This window comes from Anas acuta, chromosome 3 (genome assembly GCF_963932015.1).
Source record: "Anas acuta chromosome 3, bAnaAcu1.1, whole genome shotgun sequence".
NCBI classification, from domain to species: Eukaryota; Metazoa; Chordata; class Aves; order Anseriformes; family Anatidae; genus Anas; species Anas acuta.
The window spans coordinates 34764524-34785927 of NC_088981.1; the positions used below are offsets into that span (position 1 = coordinate 34764524).

Consider the following 21404-nt stretch of genomic DNA (forward strand, 5'->3'; position numbering starts at 1 on the left):
GGCTGGTTGCCAGAGCTGAAATATATGCAGAAATAACATTCATAGCAATGTAGTGCAAGGGAAAAGACAGCATCTGAATGAACCTTATGCTTCAGGGTGTAAACGATCAACCGTGGAGTTAAAGAAAGTATTTTCTATCTTCCCCCCCTCCCCCTCCCCCCCATTTCTTATGTAATGTTACAGTCCACAGCTGGCTGGATGTATCGTGTTTTCCATTCTTCATGCTCTGAATCATCAGGTATCTATTGCTTGAGGCAGCGTACAGGCCTAGGGATCTGAATGGTCTGTTCCACTATGGCAGCAAGAATGGTATTTGAATATGGTTTCATTTCCTTTGGTTTATTATTTTGTTACACAGCACTAAGGGAGTGATAACTAGAGTGGTTGCTCCTGTGAATATTTAACAAGACTGTTTTGGAGCTGAGGAACACATGCTCTCTTGTTTTGCCAGTCATGTGCTAGTGATGCAGAGGGTCCCACTCTATTCTCTGCTTTTTAGGACTGAGTAACGCCTACATTTCTGTTGGTCCTATGCACAAAGATGATTTTTACCCTCTAAAGGTGCCTACCTCTAGAATCTTTTGGGAGAAGTGCTGTTTTAAATAAATCATGTTTAAAATGGAGCAAATTGTGCTCACACACATACACACACTCCTAGTCCACTGGAGAAGCCCCTGGTTCTCCTGTATATGAAACAAAATTACGTGTTGTCTGCAGATGTGATCATCATGCTCTTCATATCATAGTGTTGTGTTCTGCAAAGGGCTCCTGTTTCTTCTTGTGGAAGGAAGTCTTATGTGAATCAGTGTACAGGTTATGAGTATGCAACCATACACAATTGGATATACTTCAAAAATGTATATTTTCTGGAAAGAAATACAACAGATTTGTGGAAATATTGTCTTAATCAGGAATGCTGTAGCACTTCTGAGTGGGGATGGATGTTCTGCCTTGTGTATCTGTGAGCTAACTACATGTTAAGAGGCATATCCCTTCAGGACAGAAATGAAGTGTGCTACTGGGACACAGGGCAGCTGTCCCTGTCATTGCCTGTATCATGGGTAGCCAGAGCATTTGCATTTCAGTCTCCTGGCATTTCAGTCTTGTTGCAGTCTTTTATAATGAAGACATCCCACTTGCAGTTAGGTCACAGCGTAAGACAGGCTACAGTTATTAATGGTTAACTTCTGTGTGATAGTCACAATTTCCACTGTTCTTCCTTTTCCCCTCTTAAGGAAGTAGATATCTTATAATCCTATATATTCATCAGAGAAAGCAGGAGTCATGGATAAACATCTTATCTTCAGCTAACAACAGAAGTCTTTGCTGTGCTTTTGAAAGTTTATTAACCACAGCAGCTGAGTCAGTGAAAACAGCTCAGAGGTGGAACAATCCACAAGGAACAGCTCTGCTATTTTACAGTGAAGCCCTGAATCGTTCTGCCCTTCAGAATTTCCTGCAGATTGTTTTGGGACAAGCTGCCAACAGGCAGTGACTGAACTCCAGGGCTGATCTTCAAGAGTGTGCAGCATGGCAGGGTGGGGAGTCACATCCTGAATTATCCTTGCTAATCTTAAAATGACAAGTGGCAAATCTAATAGCCAGAGGAGACAGTACCCTTGCTTTTCTGATGTTTGAATTGCATAGTTCTAAGTGGGTACTTTTCTTTTACACAAAAATATTTTACTTCCTTTGCTCAACAGAATACTGCTTTGGGGCTGAGAATATTTTCTTGCTCCTGAATCTGCCAGATTCTTAGACCTATCTCATAAGTACAAAAATGGAAATCTTTTCAGAAAGACACCCTTTTCTTTTGGAGTTTCTCTCAAGGTTTTTTAGTCATAGTGATGATACAGCAATGTATGGGGCTAGCTGCCATCAGAAAACTATCAGAAGAAACTTGATTTGAAGCCTTTTGAAGTTGATCAGATGATATTTATTGATTTGAAAGAGCCCTGGCCCATGCCCAAAGATGATGATGAGAAGAGAGAAGCAGAAGAGAGAAAGCATATGCTCATGAAAAAAAAACAATCCACACAGCTTCACAAGGTAAAATTACTCTGCCAGTAAGTTGCACTGAAAAGAGCTTTGGCTTTACGTTTTGAAATAGCACTCACATCTCCAAAAGTGGTACCAGGACACATAATTCTTTTAACTGTTTACGAATGGAAATGATGGGGTATAAAAAAAATAACAGTTGCTTATAATAGCAGCACATTTGTAGACTCCTCCATCCAGAAGATGTTGAATAAGTTTTAAACTTCTTATAGAGGTCTGTCTGTAACCACCACTCAAGAACTTTCAACATATATCACTTCACCTTCAAGCCCCAGTTTCCTCATCTCTTAGATGGAACTGTGGATACTTACAGGCTTACAGCCAACCTCAGCTCCTACATGCAAAACAAAGAGGTCTTACAGTTGAAATTTGTCACCACTTGCCTTAAAAGGATTATACCATGAGAGCATTTTGCTCCTCAGGTACTGCTTAACATTAATGCTACTACTTCTGCTTTGGTTTTTGCTCTAACATATCTTTTACGTAACAGGTGGCTTTCACAGCAAGTGGAATATATAGTACGGTGCAGTAAGCTGGCATGTACCAAAGAAATAACAGAAATAGAGATGCAAATAGGCAGAGAATAATACGGATCAAAGATCAAATGAATTTTCTGAGCTGGTATTTATCTGAGATGAGACACTTCTAGAAGGTATTTTAAAGTTAGGAGGGAAGCTGGCCCACATGTCTGGAAAAATGTTCCAGCTGGAAGGGTTTAGTGCAAAACTGAAAGAGGATGTGGACAAGATGCTTGAGAGGGCTGTTTCACTCCTCTTTTGGTTAAATCCAGTCAAAGCCTAGACACAGCGGAGGGCTGTGGGCTAGGAGCGAGGCCTCTTTGCCAGGCTTGAAGCGAACACTGTTTAGGCACAACTGAGAGACTGGAAAATACTGCTTTCCAAATGGGGACTTGCATGGCAGATAGTTACATCCTGGGTGTGGATATAATATACCATGGGCAGAAAAGTACAGGGATTGCCTTTTGCCAGGGACTTACACAACCACATCTGTAGTTGCCCACCATTTCCTCCCTGACCCCCCTTGGAGTGGTTTCTATCCAAAGGTGTAAAATTTACAAATCCCAAAGAACTGCAATCTAGGCTTTACCTAGAGAAACTTTTAGACCGTTCATGCCATAAATATCTCTTAGAGGCTGCCTGACGTCAGAGGATTTGGAGAGAGAGGCTGGTCTGAAACTGAAAACAGCAGCAGTTCCAGTCTCACTGCAACAGTACAGCCAGCGAGAGGAACAGCAGAGGCATTTCTCTATGTGGATTATAGGGCTGCAGAACAGGGAGGAACTGCACAGAGACACAGGCACTACAGTGTAAGTGCAGCTGCTGCAGCAACTCTTCTCTTATTTTTGCTTGTTTTCAAGAACAAATCCCTACAAGTACTGCTTGCTTTTTTTTTTTTCCCTTTGTTTTTTTTTTTTTTTTTCCTTTTCTTTTCTTTTTTTTTTTTTTTTTTTCTTCTTTTCCTTTCTTTTTAATTCTTCTCTGAAAGACCCTGAAGCCAGCTTGGCAGCACAAGGATTCAGGTTTGGCTTGATTGCTTCTCCCAAAGGTATGCAGAGGGGCTGACCATGCAGGCTATTGCATGACTCTGTAAATGGATGGAGGTGATGGGGGATGCGGGAGGCTGGGAAAGGAGAGGGAAGGACGTATCTTTGGAAGACTACAAAATTAACTAAAATCCATCTCCTTCATGTTCTGGTATCAGAAGAGCAAAATCCCATATAATCCCTAGGCAAAACCCAACTTCCTTAGTGCATTTCACAATGTAGGATCTGTTTAACTCTTTAATCCCTTGTCATGTTGTCCAGCAAATAGCTCCTCTTTCCTTATGGGGAGGTCAGGAAACTTCCTGGCTCTCTGACAGTGCAGTCCTATCCTACTTCTGTTTGCCAGGCTCTTGATGGTAAAAAATCCTAATGTGAGTATAGGATATTGCTTGCTAAGTCTGACAAACTTAGTGCCTTGAGTCTGCAATAGCTTGATATTACGGGAAACCACTGTTTCTGCAGAGGGAAAAGGCATCTCACATCCAGAAATTAGCTGTAACAGGGTGACACATGCAGGAGGCAGCTACTGGAATTGAATTCTCTTAGTGAAAAACCTGCAGAGGTAATACTGCAGACAAACAGTGTAAATCTTAAGGATTCTTAGTGATTCTTTTTCTTTTTTTTTTTTTTTATTTTTTTTTTTCTTTTTTTTTTCTTCCTTTTTTTTAACCTCAGCAATCCAGAGATTCCCAATCCTGCCCCACAGAGATGAGGTGTTTTCAGTGGGGCACTCAACTTTATTTATTTACAATTAAAATTTAGTGCCGTTAACCTTACCTCCCTCTACCCTCACCCACCTGGATGCCCCTCATTCACTCCCCAGCAGAGGTGGGAGCAGTTCTGGGGCCACAGCTGTCATACTCAGTGCCATCTTCCCTAATCAAACCCTTGACAGAACCAGCTGGTTTCCCCAGGTGGGTGGAAGTGTTTGTTGCTTCCTGTATGAAGCTGGTGTACTTAGCTAGCACTTGCAGCTCTGGAAAATTCTTTGCCATTTAGAGGGTGCTTGCTGTGGGCAGGTGCTGGAGGGAGACCTGATGCTCTTGAACATGAGCATGAAGCTGGGCTGAGAAGCAGGAGCTAAGAGAGTTGCACAATGTAGTACGGTATGCTGCTTGTAATTGGCTTCAGCCAACAAGCAGTTGCAAGAAAGGCTGTTGCAAGTCACTGCTCCATGAGCTGAGTTGTTTTGGTGAGAGAATAAGTCTGCAAATGCTTTTACCCCTGGAGGTGGCAGAGTGGGTTGATGGGGCAGGAGGAAGTGAAGGTGAGGATGGGGAGAAGAGAGTTTTACACGAATCACCCCTGCAGAATGAAACTGGGCAGAATTATCTGTCCTGAAAGCAACTGCAGGCACGTCCCTATCTCTGTGGCTGTGTGGTTGATGTAGCCACTGTGCTGGGTGGTGTGATGGGGTGGCCCTTACTGGGCAGATATTGAAGGTCTAATTGCTGCTGGGGGTGCCATGCTGTGCAAAGCAAGGTAGATTGAGCAGGAGAAAAAGAGACCGTACTGAGTGCGTGTGTAAGGGAGCCTGTAGTCTTAGAGCTGGGAATGTACTTTGGAAGTGGAGCCTCCGGACTTGGAAGGAGTTGATTTGGGGTTTGCGCTGCTTTACCCTGATATATCAGAACCCCTTTCCTTTTTCTGCTTTATTTCTTACCGGATTTTGCTCCCAGCAGCTTAGCAGCTCCTTTTCCTAGAAACTACTTTATCATGTTGGCTGGCAATGTGAAGGAAAACAAATCCTTAAAAACTCTAATAATTTGTTAGGAACCTGTTTGCCCCAGTAAAAGCTTGAGAGCTTTAACATCTGAGACAAGTGTCTGGGAGCAAAGGATACTTTATTTGATTCAGCACTTGATCTGTTTCAAGTGCATTGGGCAATTTAGAACTAACTGGAGAAAGCTGCGAGGGTGGGAAGAGGGACCAAGGAGGAGAAAATTCCACATTTGTGGTGATTTAAGCTGACTGCTTCCTTTCCGTTTCAGTTTCTCTCTCTGTCCTCCACCCTGGAATCTCACTGGGGAATTACACAACCTGCAGGGTGCTGTGAGTTTGGAAGTTCCTTGTGGGCTGTTTAGGGGAGAAGTTATCCCAGAAGTTATTCCCTCTGGGGGAAGGATGGGAGGGGGACTGGGAAAAGAGTTACTGATCTTGCAAGAGATAAACAGTGTCTCATAAGAAGTCATGGGCTGTCACTCAGCATCCTTGAGTTTGGATTCCCTATATCAGCCAGGGAAATGATAGTTCTTCCACTGATGGACACTACCCTTAGATGTGTTCGAAATAATCACAATGCAGACAGGGCAGATGTCTTTTCAGTTTTGCTTTGTGAAACAGAAAGCAGTTCCCTATTAGAGTTTATGACAGTCACAATGCTGCCCTGAGGTTTTAGAGGTCTATATTATGTGTACTGAAATGCTGTCTCATGGTTTCAGAGAGCTGAGTAAGCAAATTCTCTGAATATCTTAGTGGCCTTACCACACTGTATCACTTGTCTGCTGCTGTTCCTGCTGGTTATTTTGATTGTGCTCCTCACGTAGAGCAGAGATCATTCGGTTCATCTTGAAATCAGTTCCAAAAATTTTCCTTACTAAGTCCAGACATGGCATGCACTGACTACATTTTTTTTGGCAGGGAGGCACAACGAGAGCTCGAAGGCATCTCAGATAGTTCTGGTTTTGCTCCATCTGCCTTAATTGCCATAAAATTTCCCCCAAGGTCCGATGGAATCCCAAAAAACCATCTAGTCACCCCAGGCCAGCCATCTGACCCAGCTGTTGAGCAATCAGGGGACACCATTTCCTGACACTTAGGGGAAGGATGTGTGGGAGGTTTGGCTCTTGGTGCTTTAATTGTTATGAATTTTCAAACCTGGGTCAATCCTATGGTGATCTGACCCTCTCTCTTCCCTGCTCCTGCAGCCCCAGGTGAGCACAGCATGTTCCTCAATTAAAAGAAAACTGACTGCTCTAATTTTCATTGGGTGGAATAATTTGTGTGTATTTTCTTCTGCTTTTTGTTGTGTTATTGATTGACAGTAGTGTCTCTAATACTCTTCTGTTTCACTAGCCATGCTTCCTAATAATCCGCTCCTTTGAAATGATGTAATTCCAGAAAACTGGTAGTCGTATGACTCAGAATCTATACTAACACACAGTAAATTTAACTCGTTTCTCCTCTTTTGGCAGTTCCATTTAACACTGAAGTTCCTTCTGTTTGGTACTACTCTGTGTGTATCAGGCTGAGGACTTATCTTCCAAGCTCTGTGTAGGTATTAAATTTCATAGAGCTATGTAAATTAGTTAAATGGGATTTATTAGGATGGGTTCTCAGCCAGTGTATATAGGTGTGGGGGCTCCCATGTAGCTAGGACAAATGTATTTCAGCTGAGGATTTGGCTCAGTGCCTTCATAGTGGTAATGAGTGACCTGAGGCACAGACAGTGCAAGCCTGCTGTCATTTGTACTAGTCAAAGTTTTTTTGTAATTCTGTATTGTTCAGAAAACTTATTCTAGGCTTCAATTAGAAGTAAGTTCAAATAGCATCAGAATTTGGTCCAGAGAAACTGAGTCCCAAGTTGTGCAAAGTAACCTGTAATTTTGGCTCTTTATTTTTAGTGTCTCGTTAAGGCGCTGAGATGCTTGAAAACTAAGACAGCCAAAATTATAAGCTGCTTTTGAAATGTTGGCTGACTGGCTTGGGCAAATCTACACAGTGGGTTTGATTCTTCTCACGTGCTTTTTACAGCAGTGTAACTCTCTGCAAGTCAGTGAAGTTACTGCTGTTTCACAGCAGCAGAAGTCACAGAGGAATGTACCCCATGTTGCCAGAAGCTCCCATGAGCTTTGGTATGTCAGTCCTGTGCTCATATTCTGTTTTTCTTGAAATATGCAGGATGTGCCCTGCTTTGATTTGCTGAGAACCACGTAGCCACATGACCATGAACACATCGCACACTAAGCATTCCCGCTGGCAACACAGGCTCAAGATTTCTTAGGGCTGTCTGTTAAATGTGGGCCTGATAATGGTCAAACATGCTTTTCCCTACAAAGTATTTCCCTTAAGGTTTGTGTCCAGTGTACATGCTGTCCAGATTTCATGTTGCATGTTAGAGTTATATTTTCAATTTGTTTTCCATGTGGTATTTCAACACTTGAAATTCTGGCTTCTCCAGTGATCTCTGTGGTGTCAGATAATATCTTCTCATAGTAGGAGTTTTTTAGTTTGGGGACAACGCTGAGTAACAAACCTGACCAAGAGAAGCTCCTGTGGTTTCTGGATTTAGTAGAAAAGTTATTCTGAGAGTATTGCAGGCTTATACCAGTGATAAGGGTTCTCTGGAGTTAGGAATTAGAGAGACTTAAGGTGGAAAGAGGGAAGTAGATAAGAAAGGGACAAGATGGAATTTAAGGAGTAGGGGCGGGAGATCAGAATGATGTGTTTAGACTGCAGGAAAATGGAAAGAGAAGTAACCTTGAGGAACAGAGGAAAACTTGGCAGTGAGGGAGGAATAGGCTCCCTCCCTAAATAACAAGTGCTTGCTGACTTCAAAGTAATAATAACTGCAGTTGATATTACTAGTCATGAGCTTTGAAGTTGACATTTGCTTTCATTCAGAGTATTTTCTTCTTCACTGTGTCCCAGAATGACTTAAATGCAGGCAATGCTTGTGCCAGCCCAAATCTTCTCTGAACTGAGGACAAAGCATATCTGTGGGACCCAAAAGCTCTCCTCTGTCTCCTTGGTGTATCACTTTTTAAAGAAGGTATTAACAAGGAAGCATTTTTACTCTTACAGCTTTTATTTTTCAAGGTAGTGAACAAGCCTGGTTTGAGGGGCTTTGTATTTTGTTTGCTCTTTCAAGGAACAATGCTTTTATCTGCTTAAATAGCTGAATTAATAAGCCATGAAGTCTTAAGACACTGCAGTTTACACAATACCCCCATAGGAAAATATTCATCTTAAAAGTAAGTCATCAGGTCCAATTTTGCTTTTTAAGGTCTGTGCTGAAGATATGTTCCCAGGGAATTTCTGTAAATTAAAAAAGGAAATACATGTACTGTAGGGAGAAGGAACACTTCTGCCAATGAGCATAATCAAGGCTGGGTTTGATCATGCAAGTCTACATTTCATGGCTTTGATATCATGCAGCAAAACACTTCTCCCAGGACAAAGCTGTGGGAAGAGATGAGAAATCTCAGGGGATAGGTCCACTGGTAGCTATTAAACCTGATTATCTGGCTGTACTCCCATCTTCTGGTCCTGAACAACTAAAAGAATTGAGCAGGAGTAGGATCAGACTATGTATGGTATTTTTGTTTGATTTCCCTAACCATTTACAGCTGACCAATCTTGTAGTATCTTGGAGATAAGATACTACAAGAAGTACTACAAGATACAAGAAGATACTATAAGATACTACTAGAAGTATCTTGGAGATAAGATACTAGTTTTGATGGACTTCTGACCTGAGCCATTGAAGTCAATTTCTATATTCCTGTAGTCTTCAAGAGTCAAAACACTGAAGATCCTTGGATGTTTCATCTGTTCTGTGCAGGAGAAACAGTCATACTCCTAAAATGTGGGCTGAGGAGCCTGATCAGGTACTTCATAAACCTTCAGAAACTTATTCATGTTTTAGAGAAGTCTTTTCAATGTCAAGAATGAACATGGAGAAAATATACTTTCATTTTTAGTACTGTCTGTACCTTCTTGCCAGTGAAAGAAAGCGACTGGCAGCTCTCCCTGTTCCCCATTTCAAAACTGGATTACAAACACTGTCAATTTTTTGCAGAAAGGATTTAATTTGCTAGCACTCCTCCAGTTATTTTTAGAAATGCTTTGCATTTTCTTTTGATTTAAATATTTCTCTAAATCTCAACATTTTAATCAGGTGTACTTATCAATACTATGTTTAATGAATAACAAATATTGCCAGTGCTTCCATTTTCTAGGGAAGCTCAGTGCTTTTAAAAAATGTTTAAAGCTATTTTTAGATGTTTCAGGCTGGTCTTGAAAAATCATTAATCTATTTGCACGCTCTTGGTCCTAGGCTGTCATCTGTTTTCTTTCAAATCTCAGAAGGCTGTGACAGAAATATGTGGGAATTCCATGTTGCTCTGCATCAGCCTGCCAATTCTGCTCCTTTCCTTGTCAGGTCAAAGAGAGCAACCTTTTCAAGAAGGAATGAAACTACTGTAGAATCCTATAAGCATCCTTGCCTCTGCTGATCTGTGTGTAGAAGTTTCCTGGACTCTTTTAACTTTTAACATGTAACATGATTTCCCTCTGACATGGAACTATTTTGTTCCCCCAAAATGTTACAACAGTCCAGTTCCTCTCTGAAAACCTGTAGTCAATATATCATCAGCCACTGGATCTGTATTTTGCATTGATTTAAGATCAAGCCCTTGAGTGCAGTGGGTATGGTATGCTCATTAACCAGATTGTTTCTGACGGAACTGAAGCAATGCTGTATTTAACCAGCATAAGTTAAACCATGAGAATATTGTCTTCAATCTTACATTATATCAATGTGTGAGGATAAAGGGAAGAGATTTTATATAGTTAGCAATTTATTTTTCCATTCAGCAGTTTCCTTTGAAAAATTTCCAAGCACTTTACAAATATTAATGGACTTAGCACTCCATGAAACTGAAGCATGGCTTATTCAGATGCCTGCAACCTGACAGGAGTCTGCACTATTGTATAAACACTCTCATTGCAGGTAGGTTAGACACCCCCTCCTTCTTTTTATTTTTCAGTTATGTGTATATCCTCTGACATGTTACTTTGATGAAGGCATGGCAATTAACTAAAATATTGTAACACCACCTTTATCATTGTTATCTTTTGTCTCCTGCCTTTTAGGTAAGCCATGTATTCACCCAAACTCTGCTTCTAGAATACAAGTGTATCACCCTACTGCAAAGGATTTGCACTCCTCCCCTTCCTTTCTTCTCCTAAACCTATGTTCTGCCCCCCAAAGCATCTACTTATATTTCCCAATTCTTCTCTTTACCACCTCCACCCTTCATTTAGGCTTTTGCCTGCATTGAGAGTGGTACTCACACTTAGGTACTTCCAGTAATGACTGCTTGTAAGAGACCTGCTCTAGTTAGCTAGGTAGAATGGGTTTACTTATTAGATTAAACAGCACAAAATTGCAGAGAGGGTTTGTCAGGGTGTCATTCTTTCTTACAAATGTTGTCAGGAATGGAGCCATCCTTTTGTGCAGACAGTCTTGGTTTTCTCACTGAGTCACTGGCTATTAAGCTGAGATGCCTGGACTGTGAGTACCCTGCTTAAATCCATTTGGCAGAATCCTGACCCCCTCCAGGCAGGCGACCCCATCAGCATCTGCACAACAGATGAAAGAAAGCAAGATCTTGACCAAACATGAGGGGACGTTAGTCCTTTGCTACTTTTGCAGCCGTGTATACAGAGGGAACCAATTAAACTATGTTTCTAACAGCTGAATGCACAGAGAGACAGTTGGTTTTGTTCTCGCCTGTGCTCTGATCTGTCAGCATCCTCCTGCACTGTTATGCAGGGGTAGAGTAATAACCATGCTACGGCCCTGCCAATATGAACTGTCTTCCAACTGTGCCCTACTGAGATATGAACTTGCCCTCCTTGCTTGTTTCATACTTTTACTGCCCTGAGGGTCAGGCATCCCAATGAGTGAATTTCTCTGACTCTGTTTTAGAGGCCCTGAAATGTGTTGCCAATGCCAGAAGTACAAAGCTTGACCTTAGCCTTTCATCGTCATCAGGATTCAGGCAGCCTGTGTGAATGTTACAAAGTCTTTGGCACTCACCATTGCTACGTTATAGGGAGAAAAACAGATGCATTTTCTGACTAGGTGAAATTTGCCTTGGGGGACCCATGAACTGTTTTCCAGCTGTGTCTGGGCTTATCTAGAGTAGCTTCATGTACCTGCTGGGGGACATGTGTTAAGCTATAAATGTCCAACTGTGCCCTTTGTGACACATTTTATGTTTAAACAGAGGCAAAATTTAGCAGGCAACTCCACACTGCCTCATCTCCTGCTTACTTACAATGGTGATGTTTAGTATGTTCACATCTATTGGGCCATCTCTAGAGGCCCATACTCTTTCTGATTTACGCATCTGTTAGTGTAGCTAAGCTACTGTGAAATGGGAGCCTTATCTAAGAAAATACTTACTGTAAATACAAACTGGAGTTGACCTAATATAAAACATCAATATAAAAATATTGTATCACTGTACTTTTCATAAAAAGTGGTTGAAGAAAACTGCTTCATCAGACTTGAGAATTAATTTTTCAGTTACTGGCCTTGATTTTTGCAAGATATGTCAACAGAGCTAACTGGAGGAACGGACTTGTCTGCACCTACAATTCAGATTATGTGCACATCAGTATTTTGCTTTTTCTCACTTTTCAGATATAATATCCACAGATTTATGTATTTTTATCCATAGAGCATTCTTCTTCAAATAAGAAATTATGCTCTCTATAATCAGGTATCAAAGATCAGGGAAATGATACTATACCTCTGTACAATGAAATGCCTAATTTGTCATTGTCAGCTGCTTTAAACTAAGAATGAGAATGGCTGCCTCACTTCAGGCCATAAAACTTACCTTATTCTACTTCTCACTGGTCATTTGGAAAGTTGATGTGTGACATTAGTGGGATAAATGTTCCGTGGAGTCTCCTGGGCTGCATTGTCTGGGGCTGTAGGAAACAGGACATGAAGACCTTGTCCTATACTCCCATGAATGCACATGACACAGGATCCAATTGAACATCCTACAGCCCCTGGTGACATATGGGACTGCAGCAAATTAAAATGGACACAGATGGTGAAAAAGTCTCCCCTGTGTGTTGCCTTGTCTTGTCTTTCAGGGATGTTGCCTTAACTCTTTGATCCAAATAGCCTGCTGAGGAAGTATGTCTCTGAGATATGATGAAACAGTGCTGGAAACGCCGTGTTCAGTTCTGGGTACTCAATACTGAATGGTTACACACAGTGTACGAGGGATATGGAGAGACTTCAGATATCCCTTGGAGTGCTCGTTAGTCATGGTCTTTTGGGATTCTTTAGCTCTTTCAGGAATAAATATAATTCACAAAGAAGCTAGAGGGCGCTTGACAATTTGTTGCCAGACTTGATGACAACACCTCCAGAGAAAGGAAATATCCTCAAGACTTCCATTAAAAATCCCCCTTTTTCTATCTTGGGCTTCCTTTTGCTGGCTGGCCACTACTATTAATTGCCCTTAGGTGTTTGCACATGTCAGGATATGTGCTTTCCAATGTGTTATCTATTTGTTTGTGTACCTGCCCACCTGTTTGTAATGAAACAGCCCAGGCTGTGTGAATGCATAAGCTGTATTTTGTATGTTTCCTGTTTAAACTGCATAGCCATAAGTTCATGAGTTCCCTAGGTTCCTATAGTTGCATTTGGATTTCTAAAGCTGAATTTCACACCAAAGTTTTGGGGGCTTGTTTCTAGGGCCTGATTTGGCCATTTGATTGGATCACACAGTGTGTATCTTATGAGGCTGATAAAATGGGGAATGGTGAGCACTGTAGCTACAGTGAAGCTCCCCAACAAATGTACTGGTGGGTATCACAAAAAGCACTTCTCCCAGTTCAGTGATACCTTGAAATAGTCTAAGAAGTCTCCATGTATCAAAGATGCCAAGCTGGATTTGTTCGGGATCTCTGGACTTGAGTTATGTTCTGAGTGTCCCATGAAGCCTTGGGGTTACAGTCAACGTTGTACTACTCCTGGGTAAACACAGCCAGACTTAAGTTTGTTTATCGGTCACTGTGCATGGTTCTTAAAACACCAAGCTAACTTTTACATATTCACTGAGGAGACACAGTAATCACCGCATTATATTAGCGTCTGCGTATCTGACACACCCAGTGATTTGTTTGCAGACTTTCCCACACCCTCAGAGTTGCCACTTCTTAGTTTGGGTCATTTTTAACATGGCTGTGTCAGATATAATTTTCCCTCCAGATATTTTTGGGTGTAGCTGATTGCAGCAAGGACAGAGGATAAGAGAAGTCTGCTGCTTGGAGGATGATGTGCAGCTCACCTGAGTTACATCATTAGAGAGCATTAGAACATTTCATGTTTTGTTTTTTAGCTTTCCTTGCACACACACACATGCACCTTCTATCCGTATAGTCACAACTGTTATTTCTTTCTGTCCTTCTTCCTTTACCCAGCAGTGGAACATGATAGTCCTGAGAATCCAATATGGGCCTAACCAGACCCCACCACACTGAACCACAGGGCTGACACAGGCCTTTCATTTTCTTATTGCCATTTGGTATCAGTAGGAAGATTTCATTATATTCCTGTTTCATCAGGCCTGTGTGCTGTATCAAAGAGTCAGTGTGGTTACGTTTATTAGCACTTTATGATTTTTTGCCTTGCTTGGACTGTGTCAGCTATTGGAGGTCTCCAGCTGGCAAATGGTGTCACAGAGCTGACTAAGTGGCCCCTTGTCCTGCCTGCTTTGCTAACTGTGCTGAGCCAAGCAGTATCTGTCAAAGTACATGGAAGGGAAGGAAGGGTTTTGTTTACTCAAGCAAACAAATGAGCTGTAGATGGGAGCGATGCTGCTGCTTTGGCCATTAATTACAGGCTGCACACTTTTCAAGTACCAAAAGCCAAGCAACCTCCACCTTTCTTAATACTTGGATGAGAGACCAATGTCTATAGGAAGCAGTGCTGGTAATTTAGAGGCTTATATAAACTTTGATGCAGGTTTAAGACTGAAATCTGAGAGGAATTTGATATTAATGGGGTATCAAAGTTTCTTGCCTGTGCTTCACAGTGCTTTGGAGCACTAAATTAGTCATCTCTGAGGTAAGGATTAAAGGTTTGTGTAGCAAAATGTGTAGTTCTCAGGTACTTGTCATGAGGCGCACTATGAGTGGGACACAGTTTAATACAGCTGCCTTTTATTTCTGGTTTCTGTTTGTCCTCTGGCTGCTTGTTTCTGACTCTTCACAGACCCCTAAAAAACTGTCCTCTTTCAAAAAGAAATTGATATAGATCATCTCTTGGACTCCACCTCTCTGTGTCTGGGAGTTATGTTCTACTGGGCCAACTTCGGGACCACATTTACAAGAAATATTAATTACTTGTGGATCCTTCAGTTTTTACATTCTAATTTTGTACAGTTTGTGATGTGGGTGTCCTCTGTAGCTGCAGCTCCAGAAATGAGTCTCATCTTTCTTAAGATTTAAACAGCTGCACTTTGGCAACAACAGCTATCACTACCTGTGTAGCAACGGTAAGTACCAGCTGAGTAGGGACTATTGTCTGCTACTGAGGTCATCTCTTCCAGTGTAGTGACTGTTTTTAAAATACCACAGCTTGGGAGTTGCTTGGAGTGTCTCTTCATACGTTGGCTTGGCACTGACCTACGTGGCTGTGAGGCAGTGCTTCTTGGTTACTTTCCTGAGGACTTACTGTGACTAGCTCCATGTGGTACAAGAGATGGGTAAACAATGCAGCAACCCCTGCTTTTCTATACCTGCTGCGCTAAGATTGAGGTTGCCTGGAAAATTCAACAAGTGTAGAAAGGAGCATGCTGGAGTAGTGTCACAGCCTCATCCTTCCGTGTGTGTAAGCTGAATTTGTTGGGGAGTTCTGGCTGCTCCTTTGCACAAATACAGTAATTCCCCTGAGCTCTCACTAGCATGTTTCTATGAACAGGGTGCACCATACTGTGCAAAACCTCCACATACTTCACAGATAATGTGATCTAGGTTTTTTTTCTGAGGTTTCAGTGGAACTTGACAAGCGGTGATTTAGAGCTGAACAAGAAGCAAGGCTGGAGAAGCATGCTAAATATTTTTCTTGTTTAGCTGAGTTGTCTAATACTGGAACTGGAGAAGACGAGCTTGCACAAAGCCTTCTGATATTGACTCTGAGTCAGGCGTTATTATCCCTCTTTTAGAGAGTCAGAAACAAGAATTGGCTTGCCCATGCCCACACAGAAATGCACAGCTAGAGTCAGCATTACAGCTTGGTTACTCAGGCACACACAGACGTGCACCATGTATCACACTTGCTCCTACCCTACTTGCTGTAAAGTAGGGACGCTTCTCGTGCAGTGGTCAGATGCATACTCTTTGTTCTATTGCTGTCTTTCATGAGTATGCTTTTTCTCTTTTTAGTGTAATTTTATTTTTAATCTAAAACTGTTCATGAATAAAGTAATCCTAGTCAATGTGTTGCAGTTTCATAACTATAAAAATGTCTCCTTGAGCCTGGATTGTTTGTAACTGTAGAGCTTTCTGTTGCTGGCTCTCCTAGACAAACTGGTGTGTACTAGTGGAAAGCAAGAGAGGACATGCGAGAGTGGTAGAAGGAAAATTCCCTTGCCATAGCAAAACACAACACTGAAAATTAGAGAACAACCAATGTAACGGAAAGCAGCAAGTTCTAAAAGATTTAGAAAACGTCAAGTCGATGCTGAGGTTGAGACTTGTGTTTCCTGTCTGTTGATAGTTTTTGAATGCCTTTGCCTCTCCCTAGATGTTGGGCATAACTGTTTGTGTCAACTTCCCTAGGCTGAGAGCAGAATCTGCAGGCCCTTTCCTTTAAAGCCTTTGGAATTTACATAACCCTGCAATTGTAGCAATGCAAAATGTGGCTCTGGTTACAATAACATGGGTTTAGGGAACGCAGGGAGAGATTGTAGCGGCAAAGGCATAAAAGCAAAACAAAACAAAACCCTACATGCTGTTTTAATTTTCAGCAGCCACGTGAGAACTGTCCTCCAGTTCCTAGCTATAAATAAATCTCTGCCGTCATAGGAAGACAAAAAACAAAACAGTTCACATTCCTCCCAGCATTTTCTTAAGGTTATAAAATAAAGGAAAGGTAAATATTTCAAAAGCAGAGTGTGTCTGTGCTGAGGAATGCCAAATTGGTACTCAAGGGGGTTGATATTTGCATCAAGTGAAGAAATTTGGCATTAAACCACTCTTTCTCTGCTCCATCTCCACCAGCTGTTTTGAGAAAATCACTTAGGACTGCATATGGATAATGCGCCAGGCAATGCTTCTTAAGCCCCAGGGGTACACTGCCCCAGTGTCAGCTGAGGCAGGAGCTTTCTTTGCGATGAATGAGGACTACACAGAAGCGTGCCTGTTGCTTGTTCTTCTCGGATGTTACATCCTAGTCCTGTTACGTGTTGTGTTAGGAAGATGGGGACTTGGTGCCAGGGTTTTTCCACTTTCCCGGTCACTTGGGGTTAGGCCTGCAGCTTGCTCCTTTGAAAAGATGCAGAATTAATGGGAATGCTCTTCATGCCTTTTCTCCAGCTTTGAACACTCATTTATTAGACTTAACTTGAAGGACAGGATGGATAGAAGGTTGTATAAGGTATTAGGCGTATGTTGTAGAACTGGGAGTTTTTTTGCATTGGCTCTCTAACCAGAAAAAAAAAAAAATCATTTGCACAGAAGTGATAAAATATCTATGTCTATGGTACATCTGTTTTCCAGAAGCCACAGCAATAGTGAAAGCTGAAACAGGGAAGCTTTCTGGAATATACTTGTATTCCTGGAACAGCACTGGGGAGCAGATTGGGCATCTGAAGACAAATTCTTTGGTTCCCCTTATGGTAAAGGAATATTGACCTGTTATGCTGGCACTGGAGCAGAGGAAAAGGTGGAGAATTAGCTTCATGATTTGGATGTGGCAACAACAACAACAAAAATCTTAAGGTTTATCTGTTCCTCTGACTGCTCAGATGCATGGAAAAATGTTCAAGTTAGTGAAGACTAGTCAAAGAGGTTGCACTTTACTGATGAGTTTTCTCTTGCGGTGACACATACAGAATCATAATTTCTCAAATTCACTACACAATTCAGCTGGGGATGAACAAATACCAACACACTTTCCAAGGCAAACTCTTCCTGCCTTGTTGAAAAATTACCCCATATCCCCAAGTAATTTTTTCAACAGCATGAGGGAGTCAAGGGGAGAAGTGGATAGAGAATCTTGGCATCAGGTCCCGTCTCCCTTGCATTAAATCTAGCCTCCTCCTACAGAGTTGTGGTCTCAAATGAGATGTCTTATTATGGATTGAGTGGCTTAAGAAAAAAAGAAAATTGTGTTTTTCCAGCCATCCAGATTAATTAATAGAAATACCAGTGGCTGTACCACTGGCTGAAAATCTAAACAGAGTATTTCGACTCTCTTTGTTGAGATGAGGAATGGGTTTTATAGAGTTGTGAGACAAAGAAAGAGTGAGTGAATGAATGAATGAACACAGCTGTAAGATGCTGTAAAGTTTTTATTTCTGTGTGTTTAGGATGACCACATTATTCATAAGTGGTTGAGCCACGAGTGAGTTGCTCAACTTATCCCAGTAAAAAAATCTGTATGCTTACTTGGTATTATCAAAGGTTTTAATTTCTGCCACTTTGCTTTGTTGAGTCATGTATTTATTCATGTTACCTTTGCTCACTTCTTTTAGGGGACGATAGGTATTGTAGAAACACTGTCACAAGTTAGGATAGGATTTAGTTATGTGGCCACATGTTGACACGGCTAAAATATGAGCAGAAGGCTTTTGAAAAACCTGTAAAGGTCATGTGATTGGGTAGTGAGATCCTGTGTCACTGACAGATGCAAAGGTACAAATGCAGAATCAAACAGCATGATCGTCAACAATGCTGTAGAAATAAGCAGGTCTGCTTGATAAATAAGCTTCTAATTATTACTTGTGGCAAAACAAATGTGGTCAGATGTTCACATTCAGTTTCAGTGGATCAGAATGGAAAATTGTTACAATTGCAGGTGTCATAGGGTAAGCTACCCTACTTTCAGACTCATGGATGAGAAGATATAATGCCATGTGAATCACGTGGCTAAGGATAGCTCTTAAGGGAATATCAGGATAGACTGACTCATAAAGTACTAATACAAGGAATGAGAGGAGATAACCTTCAGCAGAGAGACCTGGACATACCAGAAAGAGTCCAACAATGGGCTGTGAAGATGATTAAGAGTCTGGAGCATCTGATATAGGAGGAGAAGCTGGGAGAGATGAAGCTGTTTATCCTGGAGAAGAAAAGGCTTAAGGAGGTCTTATCCATGTATATAAATAGCTGATGGGGAGGAGTAAAGCAGACGTAATGAGATGCTTCTCAGTGGTGCCCCGAGACAGGGCAGGAGTTAATGGGCACTAATTGAAATACAGGAAATTCCATTCAAACATTAAAAACAAAACAATACAAATAAAAAACAACATTCTTTTACTGTGAGGGTAATCGAACACTGGAACAAGCTGCCCAGAGAGGTTGTGGAGGCACCATGCATGGAGACTCTCAAAACCTGATGGGATGGTGCCCTAAGCAACCTGCTTTTGTTGCCCCTCCTTTGAGCAGGGGCTTTGGAGTAGACGATTGCCAAAGGTCTCTTCCAACCTCAGCTGTTCTGTGAGTCTATGATAACTTACTTGTTTTTTTCTTATGACTGAGTCAAAACAACTATGATCACAGGTGGCACTTATTAGCAAGACCAAGTACTATTTGGTATGTGCTGTCCTATGTCCTCTTATAATAAGTTATTTCAGGGCAAAAATGAGGAACTGTGGTGAAAGGTTTTTGGAGGGCATGTAGAATTGCTTCTTGTGCTATATATAATCGGAGATTGAGTAGAGGACTTCACTCTCTCAAGTTTCTAATGTGTCATCTTTCATCAGTACCAAGTTCTCAAAGAAATAGATAAATAAATAAATCCTGAGTTTGCCCCATGTTGATGAATCTGTGTTAAAACTGATACTGCTTCTTCAGTGGAAAATTAGGTTAGTGAAGTGAAAACAAGGCCCTGTGTTTCTGTTATCCCCCAAAGACTTCAGTTTCTATGAATAAAGTTAATGCACCCACGGAATAACTGATGATTTTAATGATGTTTCTCTTAAAACAGCTTAGTTAAATGCCATGGGAAGCAAACAAAGAGAAGGTCACTTTAATGGCATTTCCTAAAATGACAGTACAGCAGCAATTGTGGAATGTCTTGGAGCATAATCATTTGGCTTTAATAACACCGAAAAAAAAAAGGGGGGGGGGGGGGAACAACCAACAAAACAATAACAAGAAAATTAGCTGACTGATAAAAGTAAGTAATTCATAACAGATCTCTTCTCCTAAATGATCGAACTCATTTCTCTAGAGCAGCTGATACAAAGAAGTCAGAGCCAATAGCTCTCTGTCAGCTGAAAACCATCTTTGTGTATGTTAATCACACTGCAAGGATTTTTTTTTTCTTCTAACAATGATCACTTAGGATCATTTCCTCACACTCAAAGATAAGGGTTGAGTAATCAATTGACAGTTTTGCTACAATGCAGATGCAATTGATGATGAAGATATAAAGGTACATGTGAGGTAGTCATACTACCTTTGATTCTACAGGGTACTCTGTGCACTGTTGAGTACTTCAGTAAAGAAGCATTTAAAGTGCTTTTTTGACTTTACATGCACAAATAACACCCACTGCCTGAATCTTCTTATACCAAGTATCTACATATCAATCATTCTGGTTTCAGATGAAGTGATTCCACCAAAACACTGGAAGGCCAACCCTTTACTGAAGTTAATAGAGGCCATACTGGAACTTCTGTACACATTTCTTCTGTAATTTCATTTCAAAGTCACTGAAACATTGTAGATGCCTTTTATATTGATAGAAAGCTAACAAACTATGTATCTGTAATTGTTTCTCCAGAATACCATCTCTACTGTCGAAGCAGCTGTACTAAGTCATCTGAAGGTGAAGTTTTCCTATGTGACAAGGCCTTGAACTGAACACAGAACTACACAGAGAGAGAAGAACAAATCAGAAACTACACAGATCATCCAGGTTAGTTCTGATTTACAGGATGGGCATGGGAGTAGAAATCCTAAAAATACTGGGAATGGGATTTTAGCTGTCACTTTTTGTTCTGTTTATCTTTCATGATAAAACCTGCATTCCCCAGGCAAGAAGGATCTTCCACTGATTGCAAGGTGGTTTTCAACACAGAGCAAGGTTACAGCAAACACTTACTGTCCCTAATTATATACAAGCCAGGTGTGTTTGGAAGCAATGTAACTCCTAATGTCATCAAAATTGTAAACTCCTACCCCTTCTGTTCTCTTTACCATGTCATTTAAATAAAATAGAACAGAACTTGAATCCAGGCTATGCTACAAGTGTTAGTCGTGCCGTCACTCAGTTTGAGGGACAACATAATAACCTGGTTTTGATTAGAATTAATCTAAACTGGAGGCATTTCTCATAAGTTAACTTTCTTCTAAGTCTTGTAAATAAGCACATTTGAAATGGTAATTTAGTAACGTTCTTGATTTTATGCTCTAATTTCCCTCTTTCCTTCCTTTTTCACTCCTCTATTCTTCTACAGTGACCACCAATTAGCAGAAAACTTAATGTCAGCATCTTCCTCCTGAGTGCAATTTAGAATCCTTCAGAGCTTCAGTCTATTAAGAAGAGTTTGTGTATTCAGTTTGTGTGCCAAGTCTGATTATACCTAACACCTCATCATTTTCAGCATCCTTTCTGTTTCTTTCATAGTGCTTGCAGCAATCACAGGAAAAAAAAAGTGTGAAACCTCTTTCACGTAATATTTCCACTGTACAGGATCCAAAATACTGTGAGGTTGTGTGGGTGATGGTGCATGCTTCAGTGGATGTAAAGGAGTATATCAAGTAGTAAGGCAGTGGTGAATCAGTTGTCAGGGCT

At 41.1% G+C, this 21404-nt stretch overlaps 1 protein-coding gene across 5 annotated transcripts in view; it reads left to right on the forward strand.

The window, feature by feature from the left end:
- The first annotated feature begins 3254 nt into the window (after window positions 1-3254).
- The window catches only part of DAAM2 (dishevelled associated activator of morphogenesis 2), a 197074-nt gene continuing 178924 nt past the window's right edge, over window positions 3255-21404 (forward strand). For 3 of the 5 annotated variants that reach the window (XM_068676592.1, XM_068676596.1, XM_068676598.1), the window contains exons 1-2: window positions 3255-3385; window positions 20391-20525. The gene's annotated coding sequence lies outside the window, so the exon portion shown is untranslated. Of the gene's footprint in view, window positions 3386-6816; window positions 6896-9135; window positions 9232-20390; window positions 20526-21404 lie in introns of those variants that run through there. The other 2 variants (XM_068676594.1, XM_068676595.1) reach the window with 2 other exon arrangements.